Source organism: Chionomys nivalis, chromosome 18 (assembly GCF_950005125.1).
Source record: "Chionomys nivalis chromosome 18, mChiNiv1.1, whole genome shotgun sequence".
Classification (NCBI taxonomy): domain Eukaryota; kingdom Metazoa; phylum Chordata; class Mammalia; order Rodentia; family Cricetidae; genus Chionomys; species Chionomys nivalis.
Genome location: NC_080103.1, coordinates 10,588,743 through 10,600,019, shown reverse-complemented (window position 1 = coordinate 10,600,019; position 11,277 = coordinate 10,588,743). Strand labels below are relative to the sequence as shown.

At 46.5% G+C, this 11,277-nt stretch overlaps 3 non-coding genes across 3 annotated transcripts; 1 reads left to right on the top strand and 2 right to left on the bottom strand.

The window, feature by feature from the left end:
- Positions 1–948: 948 nt before the first annotated feature.
- On the top strand, positions 949–1,020 carry Trnaq-cug (transfer RNA glutamine (anticodon CUG)). The gene has a single exon. It is a non-coding gene; the product is annotated as a tRNA-Gln (tRNA).
- A 5,193-nt stretch (positions 1,021–6,213) lies between these two features.
- Trnav-cac (transfer RNA valine (anticodon CAC)) lies at positions 6,214–6,286 on the bottom strand. The gene has a single exon. It is a non-coding gene; the product is annotated as a tRNA-Val (tRNA).
- A 4,617-nt stretch (positions 6,287–10,903) lies between these two features.
- Positions 10,904–11,067, bottom strand: LOC130890267 (U1 spliceosomal RNA). The gene has a single exon (XR_009058712.1). It is a non-coding gene; the product is annotated as a U1 spliceosomal RNA (small nuclear RNA).
- Positions 11,068–11,277: the final 210 nt, after the last annotated feature.

Here is an 11,277-nt window from a genome sequence, read left to right as displayed (position 1 = left end):
CCCGTTCACTTTGTTCCTGGCGGTAGTTTCTTGCATTGGCTCTGCTATCTTTTTCTTCTGTTCTATTTTTCTCTTGACAAAAACTTAATCTGTTCAAGGAACCAGGAAACATTCCCAATGGCTCCTTGAATACGGAGGAACTGATGCTTCAGTTCCCTCCCTTGATTCAGGCCATTAATGTTATGATTAAGACTCCAGCTCGCTCTGGGGGAATTTACAGATACACTAGAACAGAAAGAGCTCATGATAGGAGATTTGGTAGAAGATGGGTAAATTATGAAGGAAAATATATGGAATGGCATGAGTTACCATTTATGGAGAGGCTAGCCAGAATGAGAAACCCCTGGTGCATTTTAGATAGGAAAGAAAGGCAGGCTATTCTTGATAAGATGAAGCCAGCCATTCAATATTGGAGCAAACCCTGGGGGTGGAATCCTGAAGAATGGTGTTTGGGTTACCTTGGTGACCTTGAGGGCAGACATGATTTAGGGCCATGAGAAAGAAAAGCTCTGCCCACCTGGCCCTGACCACAAGACTTGCTGAGAATAATCAATTGTATGTAATAATTTTCTTTATGTAAGCTTTTATGTCTGCCAACTTCGTTCTGCAATCTCTTAAAAGTGATGCTTGAATTTTAGTAAAATTGCAGCAGATTCAAATCTCATTAGAGTTGTGTCTGTCTGTCATTCGCAGAATCCTGGGTTCTCCTAAGCCTTCACCCCTGTTCTCCCTCGGTCTTCGATCTCCAAGAGAATCAGTCCGCGGCAGTAAATGAAGGAAGGACCTGTTGCTTTTGCTGGGGGCTCTTGTTTGGTTTTAAGACCATATGAGACTTGACTTTAATTTCTCATTTCCTGAGGTACAGATAAAATACACAAAACAAATAAGAAAATAGATAAATGTTATCTCACACAACCAAAAGGATGATCCAGAGATGCTACATGTGTGGGTTCCATGGTGTAATGGTTAGCACTCTGGACTCTGAATCCAGCGATCCGAGTTCAAATCTCGGTGGGACCTCTCCCTTTTCTTCATTTCATTTCTGTGCTCATGCAAGATTTGAGTTTAGCATTCTGCGGGTTCCCAAAGACTAGAAAGTACCAAGTTCTCTTCAGTGAGCGGGGGTGGCGCTCTGCAAGAATACCGCTCGAGGTCAATTGTGTTCCAGGAAGAGACAACTCCTTTCCCAGACTCACCTGGGACCGGGCGGGAACAGTCCCGGGAAGAAGGCGCTCTTGGTGCAAGGCCCACCGGCCCTCCTCCTGTGTTTGATGTCCAGTAGGAACTGAGCTCCTACTGTCTAGAACACTTTTGCAGTTCCCTGGGGCTCGCATATTCTCTGAATGGTTTTGCTAAATCCCGTCACCACAGCCTGCTGGTGCGGCGGTTATTCCAGCTCTATTGCACATCCCTGCCATTCACGGATTGAAGTGGCTTTATATTCAAATTCAACCTCACCAACTTGATTACGTGTAGATTACGCCGTGACTGAAGGCGATCCTTCAGACATGGGAAAAGCGAGGGCCATGACAAACAGTCTCCACTGTGTGAAGGCTGTAGTTGTCTGCGCTCATACCCTCTCCTGGAACAAGCCACTTTGGAGGCGCTAGCCAATAGCGGGTCTCAACTAATGTGGTAGTGAGCAACGATTTTTCCACATTTTCTTCATCTTCCTGACTGTTAAAACTTTTGCTATCACTCCCACAGGTTCCAAAGTTTTGTTAATTTTTAGAAAAGTTGACCCAGTCCCCTTTCTGCTTCGTGTCTGTGATTTCTATTTCTCCCAACTGCATTAACTTCCTGTCATTTCCATCATGTAATTAAGTCTGGAATATTCCTCCAGACTGAGCATTTAGTTCCTCATTGTTCCTGTCTCCAAGATTTCCTGTTTTAAAATAGATTACCATTCTATTTTCCTTTGTATTCTCTTTCATTATGTAGAATTAACTCAGAGCCTCACGAATGCTAGCCAAGCTGTGAAAGCCTGAACGGGGCAAGAAAGGAATGGAGAAAGGGCAGACGCCGAGAAAGAATGCTCAGTGTGTCAGGGCAGACACAGAGAAAGAATGCTCAGTGTGTCAGGGCAGACATACGTGGGTTTCAGCCAGTATCCTGGGAGACAGAAAGGGAAGGAGGCCATTAGACTTTTTGAATTAGATTCAGAAACAGGAAAGGCTTAACGGAGAACATAGCACCTAGAGGGGCTTGAAGTAAGGGCGTCTCTTGGAATAGGTCCATTTCTCCTTTCCTGAAAGATGAATGGTGTCTCAATTGTCTAAATTTTTAACACTTCCCAGGATCAAGTTTACAAAACACACATCCTTGACTAGGAACCAGACCTGAGTCACAGTGGTGAAAGTGCCAAATCCTGGCCTCTAGACCAGGGAACAGACCTTTTCGTTTTGTTTTTCCAGGTAAGGTTTCTCTGTAGCTTTGGATCCTATCCTGGAACTAGCTCTGTAGACCAGGCTGGCCTTGAACTCACAGAGATCCACCTGCCTCTGCCTCCCGAGTGCTGGGATTAAAGGCGTGTGCCACCACCGTCAGGCACAGACACTTTAATAAAGGCTGTTCAAGGATTCTTCTAGGTGATAAAATCCTCCCTTTGCCACTCACCTTCCTGAAATGACTTGACCTGTTATGGGAACTTGTTGGTGTTCTCACCCATTAGAGTTACTAGCATATGACCACCACAAAATTGTTAAAGTCTGTGTAACTTTATTCACTGTAATATTCCTACTTGCAGTAGAAGTTCCCAAAGACAAACACTCGAGCCACCCTCCCTCTCCCGGAAAACGGGCTTGCCACTTTGCAGAATTCAGTGGATTTTAGTTTCTCTGCATTTCAAGTGATAGCATTTGGAGGCTGGCAACTCTGTGAGACTGAGGCCAGCCTGGTCTACAAAGTGAGTTCCAGCACAGAGAAACCCTGTCCCAGAAAACCAAAAGAAAAGGGGGGGGAGGGAGAGAGAGAGAGAGAACGGCCTATGAAAGAGCATTAATGAACATTAGAGCAGTATAAGAGGCCTAAAACCAGTAACTAAGGTTCTTAAATGGACCAAAGGAAAAGACAAAAAATTTTAAGAAACAGTGATTGAAAATTTTCCAATTATATTGAGAATTATTGAGTCACCAACTAAGAATTTGAACAACCCTACTCACTAGACACTCAACGAAAACCACACCTGAGCACATAGAATTAAATGGTTAAAACTTATTGGTAAAGTCAGAGGGATAAGCGATGGTACATACACGAAACACAAAGATAAGTGGTTCACCTTTAAGGGACTGGGAGGGGGAGCCAAGGGCGACCTCCTGCTCTACACACTAGAACCGAGTCTTCCAGCTGACAGGAGCCGCTACTAGCTGGGACTCTATGCACACTAAGAATGAGGAACATTGTAGATGTGTCCATGTTGGACACCGATGCAAATAAAATGGTGAGCACAGCATCTCTAGTCTTGCTATTTCCATCCCCTTAAACATTGGCAACCTTAAACAAAAGTAATAAAAGATGGCTTGCAGAATCTTTAAAGAAAAAAAAATACACAATGCAATAGCACTTGAAGGTCGACTAAGATAAGTTCAAAATGACTAAATCCAATTGCGTCATTAAGGACACAATAAAAACGGAGAAAGAAGCCAAGCAGTGGTGGTGCATGCCTGTAATCCCAGCACTTGAGAGGGAGAGGCAAGTGGATCTCTGAGTTTGAGGCCAGCCTGGTCTACAGAGTGAGTTCCAGGACAGTCTGGTCTACCTACAGACAAGCTCCAAAGCTACACAGAGAAACCCTGTCTCGAAAAAGAAAAAAAGAGTTGCAGCTAATAAGGCAACAGAAGAGATAATTCTTGTTTGTTTGTCTTAATCCACCCACTAGCATTGCTCTCCAGGACGGCCTTACCAAAGCGTTTGTGCAAGCGACTGCACATGTGTGCACAAGAATGGCTGTTATCATGATTTATAGCAATGAAACACGAGACCAAATGTCAAAAGTCCATGAAGAGATATTCGATGCAAAACAATAGGAAGGAAATCTTATAGATTTGGTTCTACCTGCCCACAGAACTTAGTTTTTAAAGACCTGAAAGGCATTTGTACTTGGAAAATAGGGTGGCATTCAGAAAGAGGGAAGCTTTAAGGGAGAGAAGTACTCTCTCTTCCCAGAAGTACTCAAGACTTTCCTCCTCTCAATAGTGAGACCCCAGCTGGGCGGCGGTGGCGCACGCCTTTAATCCCAGCAGTTGGGAGGCAGAGGCAGGCGGATCTCTGTGAGTTCGAGACCAGCCTGTGTAGCTGTTTGGTCCTTGGTTCCCAGGGGAGGAGGGGAAGCACTATGGCACGGAGGCTGAGAGGGTTCAGAATTGTCAGAAATGGCTTCAGAATTGTCTTAAAGTTTTACATCTCCATTTTCTTCTTCCCGTCCGAACTCATTTCTCTGCACCTGGTCGGTGCTTCTGACCTACTTTCTCCCATCTCTTCACGACTCCCCTTTAACCCTCTCGCCTTTTTCCAGCTCCCGTCACACCACTGGCCGCAGTCGAATAGGGCTGGAGGGCGGGAGGGTGTGTGTGTGTGTGTGTGTGTGTGTGTGTGTGTGCATGTCAGGGTTCTGGTGGGGAGAAACCTTTGATTTTCTCTGTGTGAGTCCTTTAAGTAGAAAATAGCAACAAGTACTGCACCAGCTCTCTTGTTCTGGCGTTCTGGCTTCTGAATAGAGAGCGAGAAGGGGGCACTCTTGAGAGACTGCGCATGCTTCGCTCTTCTGAGTCAAAAGAGCACAGGGAAGGGGGTTGAGGATGCGGTGGTGAGAAGGAAGAAAGGAAGGAAGAAAACAGCTTCATTAAGTGGTATCGGGCTTGAAGTCGGAGACTATAAGAAAATGAGGAGAGACGTGGGAGAAAGCTGAACTGCCCCGTGTAGGTTTTGTTTGTCTTCTTTTGGTTATCTTTGAACTCACCGACACCGCTTCCCGAGTACTAGAACTAAGGGAATGAACCAGTATGCCCAGACTAGCGTGCGCCTTGTCTTCTGGTACTAGCAGCCAGAGCCCGCAGGATGGAGACCCCCACACTGGGTGAGAGCCTCAGTTTGGTGCACTGGGCCAGGGGCCACTCTACAGACCTTTGAATAGACATTTGGGACTAAACTCACTCGCACAGCACACAACAGTTTTTCAGAACAGAACCGGGGAGATCACGGTGCGCCCAGATTTTTCCAGGCAGTACTTTGCTGCACCCTACTGGACCAGAGCTAGAGCGACCTGACCTGACATGACAAGCCTGCAGAGCAGCGCCACTCCCCGCTCCCCTCAACCCCCAAGTCAGCCACACAGACCTGACAATACCTGACCATGTTGGTTTGGGGTGGGGAGAGCACAGCCAGAGTGGATCTTCAAAGTGTATTGTTGCAGTCCGCCAATACCGTAAATTATGCAGCCGAAATTCCCGTAAGTGGTGAAGCCGCAGGGATCAGTGCTTCCGGAGTACAGAGGTGTGAGTTTCGCCGAGGAGAACAACCTTGTCGATTGTGGTATTTCCCCAGCCAGGTAAGTAGGAGAGCTCTTGGGAACACTTTTATAGCTCCGTCTGTCGTCATGTTCCCTGAAGATCACGACCCTCCCTCCAATTCGAATGTCATTATAGCTTCAGGTCGCTCTGTGTAGGAGACGCCATGACATTCACGTGACGTCGTACTGTCCAGACAAGCAGACCACGTTTTTAGCTGAGGCTCGGGACGCTAAGCTCCTGCACCATTTCATCTGCATACCCCACCTGTGCACCAACATCGGCGTCCTTCCTCTTCCCAGGCCCAGTCTTAGCCTCTCAGCAGTACCGAAATCCCACTGGAGACCCGAACTTTCCATAGGGCCACGCCAGCAGGTTTTCTAGAGAACAGCGGATTTTCAGCTCAGTTTATCGTAACAAAATACCAAAGCCTACACTTTAAACAACTGCAGTGGCTGCTTTTACACTAGCTGTGGTTCCTGTCCCCAGTTAGGAAGACCACCCCAGCGAGGGAGCGAAGCTCCCGCGGTTTTCCTCATTTAGGGAGACTGAAGGTGCACAAAACATCCAGCACTTAGTTAAAAGCAGCACAAGAAAGAGCCTAGCTGGGGGGCTTTTCCCTACTGTGGTGGGCCAGCTTTTGTGTATTGTTCACTATATGAAAAGGTTGCGATTTCAGTTTAAAAGTCAACTGTTAAAAGTAAGCATCTGTTTCCGCCCGGTTTCGAACCGGGGACCTTTCGCGTGTGAGGCGAACGTGATAACCACTACACTACGGAAACTGCGCTAGAGAACAGTCCTTAGAGACTTCGTGAAAATGGTGCACATGCTATCTCCATCAGTTTCTAACAGATGAAATCCAAAGGCATTTCAAATTTCTTGTTTGTTTTTCCAAGGCAGGATTAGGCATTTTAAACTTTAATGGAAGTAGCCCTGAGCACACCAGCAATCCCTCTGATAGACAGACAACAGCCTACCAGTAGCTCTGTCTTCAAAGTCTGCCCACACCGAGGGCGCAGGCCCTGGGACCGCACACTGTGGGTCGGAAGGCTGCGGCTCACCAGGGTTCACGTTCATGAACTGAAAATAGGTGTTGTTCTCCGGGTGGACTCGGAAGCTCTTAGAAGCTGTGGAGCCCGGGCATTTGGGTGTGTCGCAGCTTCTGGGCACTTCACTATCTCCCGCTCCTGAGAAGCCGGCGGGTACAGGGTGACTTTATTTATTTATTTATTTATTTATTCATTCATTCATTCATTCATTCATTCATTCGTTTTTCCTGGCGCCAGCAATCAATCAATGCTCTTGACTCTTGAACTAAGATCGATGCGTCCGTTCCACCCAGAAGCGGTAGGACTCTTCCTCTGGCCCTGCTCTCTCCCCTGACTCGAGTGGCCTGACCCCACACTCTCTCCTCTCAAATCCGAATTTAGCTTTTAGTACCTCCACCTAGCGACCCAGAGGGAGACACTCGGGTTCCGGTTGCGGTCATTTAGTCAGTGCAACTCAAAATCCAGTACTCAATCAATCACCTTACAAGTTAAGATATATATTTTAATGCCAAATATCAGGCCAGGTTAAGCCACGCGTCTGCAGCCTGGATTGTACTGTTTTGAGGACCCCGCCTCCAGGTCACTGGGAGACTTTGGAATCCCTAAGGCCGACTCCAGAGCTTAATTGGTCTTGAGGTTCTTTTTCGGGTGACTTTAATTTACTCTTTACAAAATTGGAAGCACCTTTTGTTTGCTTGTTTTGATTTACTTTTTTGTTATTTTCCTGTTCAACTGGTTATGAATAAAATGAGAATTTTAACCCAGTACAGTTCACCTTAGAGCAACTGCTGCCAGAAGAGGAAAGGAGAGGCCGAGCTGAGAAGATTAATCAGTTTCTCCAATCCTGTTTTCCTTGGGAGAGGCGCGGCCTGTCTTCCTCTGTACCCAAAGAGACTTCCTGTTGCTTTAAATGGAGACATCTCGAGGGACTTTTCTCTTCTACTCTTCATAGTTTGTCTCCCCACACCTGCTTCCACCTAGAGAGTCTCATCTTCAGTCCCGTCTAGGTCCTTTGGGGTCCAACAAAGACAAGACAGGTGGCAGATGCCCATTCTGCTACCTAAGCCGGAAGGGAGGTGGGCCCGGGGATCACAGACTGCCAGAGGCACCCACTTCAACACCTGGCCCTTCACGTTCCATAGACTTGGTGAGCTTGCGGGCTGAAAGGGCAGCTGTATGCAGTTCTGCTCCAGAGAGGAGCCACTTGGATGGACCTCTGTCCTTCCTCTTGCTGGTTCTAGGGAACAGAGCCAGAATTTCAAAGAAAATGTTGGACTCTAGCGTCCAAACACCGAGGAGGAGTCGCCCCCAGAGACCACTTCATACATCACAGCCGATGCAAAAGCATGAGGATTTTATTAATTCTGTCATGACAGGGTCCCCCAGCATTCGGGAAGCCAAGGGACCCCGAATAGCTGGTACAGTCTACTTTTAAAGGGGCCACAGAAGCAAGGGGGGTTGTTCTTTGACTATTATGATTGGCTTATTCGAAAGGGCTATTACCAATAATTGACTGGAGAGCTGTTGCCAGATCAGGTGAGGTAAGAGGTCATTTTGACCCCGTTTCCCAGGGGACCGAATCAAAACATACGTATATGGGTAATTGTTCAGGAACTGAGTACATGCGAGTGTAGCTGTTAGGTCCTTGGTTCCTAGGGGAGGAGGGGAAGCACTATGGCACAGAGGCTGAGAGGATTCAGAATTATCAAAATGGCTTCAGAATTGTCTTAAAGTCTTACAAAAACACCAATTCAACAGCTTCCAAGGTCAATCTAGACTCCATTTAAAGCTTTTGCTCAAAGTTAGAGTTCACGAACGGAGGGATTGTGGGGACAAAGATCTACACACTTGATGGAAAATGCCCCGAGGACAACAACAGCAGCGCCTTAGATTCTCACAGAAACTCGAGAGAATGAGCGCCCAGGACTGGAAAAGCGCCGGGTACATCGTGGAGAGAGGGAAGCTTGGATCAGTTCAGGGCCCTAGAGCCAAACATTGATGCGGCTTTCTATCCTGGTTGTCTCAGTTCCTGCATCCTTCAGATTCCTTTAAGATGTGGGGGATCGGGGCTGGAGAGATGGCTCAGAGGTTAAGAGCATTGCCTGCTCTTCCAAAGGTCCTGAGTTCAATTCCCAGCAACCACATGGTGGCTCACAACCATCTGTAATGGGGTCTGGTGCCCTCTTCTGGCCTGCAGACATACACACAGACAGAATATTGTATACATAATAAATAAATATTTAAAAAAAAAAAAGATGTGGGGGATCCTAAGTCTCCAAGGTCCTCCCTTCTCACCCTTGTTAACGTCCGGGTCCCCCGTCCTTAGTGTCCCTCCTTAGTGTCCCTTCCATACCATGACCTTGAGAGGCAGTCACATCTCCAGGTCAGTTGTGAGGTGTGTCCCAGACAAGACAACACCCTCTGCCACTTGTGGACACTCCCAATATAATACTGTATTGCTGTGTGTCTCGTTGGTCTGACTTTGAGGTACTCCATGAGTCTTAGCTAGGACCTATTCATTATTCTGGGCACCATTATTTAGGCTTATTGTTTATTTTTAGTTGTCAAGTAATGCATAATACATCACAATGAGATGTTTACATAGTGCCGAGTATCTTTGTTTGAAAAGAAGGGCTTCCGTGTTTACCTCATAACCTGCGTGTTTACACAATGCCTGTCACATAAAACATTTCATATGTATTTATATATATTTGTTGAAAAACAAGCATTAATTTAATGGACTTTCCCTAGATATAGAAATAAAAGCCATCTTGTAGCTGGGTGTGCTGGTATTTCTCTTCTGTATCAGGAGTTCAAGTCCAGTTTCTGTGGGGGGCAGGGGTACAATCCTGGAAAAATCCTGATTCTGCACTTACAAACTACACAGCAGTTGGCAATTTACTCAAGCTGCTTATATTCTGGAATACTTATCAACGAAGCCTCAGTTACAGAACTAAACAAACAGACTTCGTGATTTGTGAATTTGCTTCAAGAGTTTAATAAAAATATATCATTCAATAAATGTGAGTCTCTACCCCCATTCCCACCCATCTCTGAGGGGTGAGTGTCCTCACAGCATGCAGAATGCTCACTAGAAACTGAAGAAGTTCCTAGGAATACACACGCTACACAAACCTCCCTACTAATTTACAGGAAGATATGGAGGAGGCTCAGAGTGAGTGAGGTTCTGAGTGGCAAGAAAGTAATGAGATCAGTGAATGAGGACAAATGAAGTTTGAATAGGGCAAAAAAGATTACTTTTTAAATTCCTACACTTAAGATAAAGGGCATAAGGAATGATCCTTTGGAAGTCAGGGGATAATTTTTATAATTTGAAACTTTTAAGAATCAGAAAGATAAACTGGGGAGGTGGGTGTGTGGCACACGCCTTTAATCCCAGCACTCGGGAGGCAGAGGCAGGAGGATCTCTGTGAGTTCGAGGCCAGCCTGTTCTACAAGAGCTAGTTCCAGGACAGGCTTCAAAAGCTACAGAGAAACCCTGTCTCAAAAAACCAAAAGAAAGAAAGAAGAAAAAAATCAGAAAGATAGAAAAAGTTTGAGATGCCAGCACTCAACTCCCACGTCACTGAGAGAGATGTTAACAGGCATCTCAACTCCAGACGCTCCTGGCTCTGCCTCCTTCAGCAAATCCTACTGGCCTGCGCCACCAGATAGGCCATACATAGAGGCTGAAAGAAACAGAGGACTCTGGGAGCACTGAAGTCAAGTGTAAAATATTACCAAATATCTGTGTTGCTAACATGGAAATAAAAATAGCATTACCATGGGGGGGGACCCTGTTCTCCACGGAGACCTATGTTGATTCTCCTTGTAGGCCTCTGCCATCAACCTGTTTTAGGACTGTGTACCCTTCTGCTGATACTGCACAGTATTTATATGGAAAAATTAAGCTTTTTTCTCCGTATTCAAGGTTTGCTCAGCCTGCTTCCTTACGTCTTGGGACTGCCCACAGGTGGCACCACCCCACACCAATCGTTAACCAAGACAACTCCAAAGGCTCCCTACAGCCCAATGTGATGAACGCATTTTCTCAAGTCTTCTTCAGACAACTCTAGTTTACGTCAAGTTGACATAAAGTTAGCAAGCTGGCACAATCTCCATGTGCTCAACTGACCATCTGACTTGTCCTGCTGGTAAAGTTGTTGAATTTCGTTCTAAGCCCAATCAATGTCTTCAGCCAATGTCTTAATTTTCTTGACCGTTGGGAAAACCTTAACAAAGATCTTGAGTTCCTAAAATATTTCAGTGTGCATACAGAGACTAACAGAAAACAAGTTGTACATAAGATTTTTGAGCTGAATTTAGTCTGTCGTTTCTCACCAGAGATGCCAGGGGAGAGCGCGAACGCAGTCCCCCACTAACAAAAATTATGCAGTCGAGTTTCCCGCATTTGGGGAAATCGCAGGGGTCAACACACCCCAAGTGCAATGGGTGAGCCTCGCCCTGGGAAAACCACCTACGTGATCATGGTATCTCCCCTGCCAGGTAAGTATGCTTTCCTCCTTCGCAGCCCCCACTCAGCCCCACCGACCTTGCACTCTTAACACACGGTCACTTAACCGTGCCTGCTCCACGGTCTCTCCGGACGCGCACCCAATTCTTGCGCCCTGCTGCTACCCGCGGACCCGCACTTCCTTCTTTCCACGCCACTAGAGATCCTAGAGATCGTTCGCATTTCCGCAGCCGGTGAGGACCCGGCAGCC